At 35.0% G+C, this 3,359-nt stretch overlaps 1 long non-coding RNA gene across 1 annotated transcript; it reads left to right on the top strand.

The window, feature by feature from the left end:
* Window positions 1–10: 10 nt before the first annotated feature.
* On the top strand, window positions 11–2,758 carry LOC132165532 (uncharacterized). The gene is made up of 3 exons (XR_009438507.1): window positions 11–251; window positions 484–767; window positions 2,003–2,758. It is a non-coding gene; the product is annotated as an uncharacterized LOC132165532 (long non-coding RNA).
* Window positions 2,759–3,359: the final 601 nt, after the last annotated feature.

The raw sequence follows: 3,359 nt of genomic DNA, 5'->3' as shown, positions 1-3,359 counted from the left end.
CCCCCCCACCCGCACCGTGAGTCTTCTCCTCTCCCCACCGTCACTGCCGCCGACGAGCCCAAAACCACTCCCCACCGTGCGATGACCAGCTCTACCACCCCTGGGACCCTCACCGACCCGGCCCATTGGCACAACCGTTAAGGTCAACAGCGCAGACTCCTATATCGCCTTCAATTGCGCCAGGTGGCCTCCACCACGCAAAGAAGGCCAAGGCCTCTTGAGACCCTCGGGCTCTCTGAGACTTTTACAAGGTTGAAAAACAAAGGCAAAGTTAGAAAGCCATTTCATTTTGATTTTATTTCCACATCTTTCACTTTCTGCTTTGTCTATTATGTTTCAATTTCGTTCTCAAATTTTTCATGGGTTATTCTCTATTTCAAATGGGTTGTTGGTATTTCGTTTATTTTATAAATAGAGATAATGGTGAAATATTTGTCCTGGAGTTTTCTATTGCTTAGTTCTTCTTATCCTTTGCCCTTCCAGAAATCTCCTATTCATCAATGTCTCTTTCAGGTACTCTCTCTTTATCTCTCTCTCGCATTAGATTTGACTGATTGGTTAGCTTCTAGTGCTTGTTTTACTTAGTGACTTATGGAGCTTTGTTGGAAAAAGATTTGCTGAAGAAGAAAAGAAGTGGGTTTATCTCAGTGTTTTATTTCCTTTTGACCAATGCGATGATATGATCAGATGGTTACAAATTGTAAATTTTAATGTATTTTCATTGGTAGGGTGCTGGAATTCAGACTACTGGGCATACATTGAATAAGGTACAAATATGAGAAATTATCATTTTGCTAGAATTTTTTTTTTTTTTTTGTGTGTTTCTATTTGGACCATTGTAATTGGTCTGTGTTATTTTTTCTGCATAGGATGAGAAGGTCTATAGTAATTTCTAATTAATCACTCAGGAGATAACTTTTATGATGTTGGAAAATTTTATTTCAGTACTAAAATCTTGCTTTCTTACTTCTAATTTTTAGTGGTCTTGTAGCTTAATAGTTAGTTTTAGATTCAAGTCGTTATGTTTGAGAATCTTGTAGTGTAAAGGGTTATTGCAAGATTTGGCTCAATAATTAAACATGATCCTGGCATAGTTGGCAGGCAAAGTTTCAAGAAGAAAGGACATGAGGGAGCACATTAATTCATTTAACGTACATGTAAAACGTTACATAACTTGTGTGTCTGATCTTTCCTTTGATGACTTTAGCCCATTTCTTTTTTGAACTGTATAAAGAACCTTTATGGTAGTATCTCTTTAGATCAGAATTATAATTTTTGCATAGGGCCTCATCGTGGTTGTAACTGCTTCAGTGTTGGTAGTTAGTAAGGCCAACAAGGATTGAGTTTCCTCTGCAAGTTGGGCTTGTCTATGGTTTTGGCATGCAAACTTTATGTATCATTTTTTTGCGAGGTCATACTTTGCATTTAGTTTTTTTTGGCGTATAATATTTGATACCTTATTAGAATGTCACCAAAGAATCATACATAGTTGGAATTTCCAGCATTTCTTGTAAAAAACTTATAGATTTTAAGGGAATTAGTAAAATTTCCACACATTATGTATGATCCTAACCCATTTCCAGTGCATAATAGTTGAAATTTCCCACACCACATAATTTTTTGAACAAACTATGGTCATAATAATATATTTAGTGTTACCATTTAGATTCTGTGTTGTAATCTTTGCTAGTACTATGCCCTATTTTCAGCTTACAGTTGAGATTCATGAGTGCCTATGTACTCTTTCTCATGCTTTGCATTTTTCATTAGTGCCTTTGTATTTTTTATTAAGTAAAAGTGGGAAAAGATCTCAACTAAACATTTCAATTTTGAGGAGGGTTTAGTAGCTTAGGAAACAACAAGAGAAAGAGCTTGACGAGTGAGAGTGTATGCCGGTCACTTCTTTATTTCCCCAGTTTGGTTTCAACTGCTAGTTTCTTGTTATTATTTATTTGTGCATTAGATATGTGCTCACTGTCTAATTGTCTCTCATGAATGATAGTTGCTTAAAATGCAATGAGTTTAAAGTTGGTGTAAGAGACATCATCCAAGCAGGACATAGAGAGCACTATCAGGTTCTCATAATTTTTTTCTTCTTCCTTTTGATTTCCTAAAATGTTCTTGTACGTGCTTGATATCTGTCACATGACATGGAGAGCGCTATCAAGTTCTCAGAATTTTTTTTCTTCTTTCTTGTGATTTCCTAAAATGTTCCAATAGGCAGGGTGGATACGAAAACTCATGTATCATTTATATATGTGTATATTTATAATGTTTTGTGTGTGCTCAGTTGTTGTTGATTGCTTGTGTTCATGTTTGAAAATTTGCGAACTTATTGGTGGTATCCTAATACATATATGCTACTTAAGGTTATAGCTCAGGCTTCATTTAGATGGAATCAGGGAAAGGATATTTGTTTGTGGTGTTGAATAAGGCCAATGTAATCAAGATATGAATTTGTACCATATAGAGTTCTTAAGGCCAGTCAAAACTTCTTTAGAGCTTTTTTGACTGAGGGGTTACTCGAGTAATGAGTGCTTTTATCAAGAGTAGAAGATAATTTAGCCTCTAATTTTGTGTCTCAAAAGTGCATGCTAGGATTTATCAATAAATTTTCTGGCATTTTCTTTTAAGAAGCAAAATTCTACATTTCTTCTATATTGGCTGAGGTGTGCTTGTAGTTGGATAGTAAATGATATTATTATATCGATTTTGATGTTGAAATATGTTGTTCATATGGTTGCTAAGATTTTATGCTAAGCTTTACTTTGTTAACCTATTTGATGATTGGTATTTGATCCATACATTTAGATCAAATACCAATCATCAATTAGGTTAACAAAGTAAAGCTTAGCAGAAAATCTTAGCAATCATATGAACATCATATTTCAACATCAAATTCCATATAATAATATCATTTACTATCCAATTAGAAGCACTCCTCATCCAATAGAAAAGAAATGCAGAATTTTGCTTCTTAAAACAAAATGCCAGAAAATTTATTGATTAACCCTAGCATGCACTTTTGAGACACAAACTTAGGCTAAACCATCTTCTACTTTTGATAAAAGCACTCATTACTTGAGTAACCCCTCAGTCAAAACAGCTCTTAAGTTCTGACTGGCCTTAAGAACTCTATATGGTACAAACTCATATCTTGATTACATTGGCCTTATTCAACACCACAAACGAATCTCCTTTCCCTGATTCCATCTAAATGAAGCCTAAGCTATAACCTTAAGCAGCATATATGTATTAGGATACCACCGATAAGTTCGCAAACCTACTCTTCATGCTACACTCTCTTGCTAAACTTTCAAACATGAACACAAGCAATCAACAACTAAACACACACAAAA

This window comes from Corylus avellana, chromosome ca1, assembly GCF_901000735.1.
Source record: "Corylus avellana chromosome ca1, CavTom2PMs-1.0".
NCBI lineage: Eukaryota > Viridiplantae > Streptophyta > Magnoliopsida > Fagales > Betulaceae > Corylus > Corylus avellana.
This window is presented reverse-complemented; position numbering and strand designations above follow the sequence as displayed.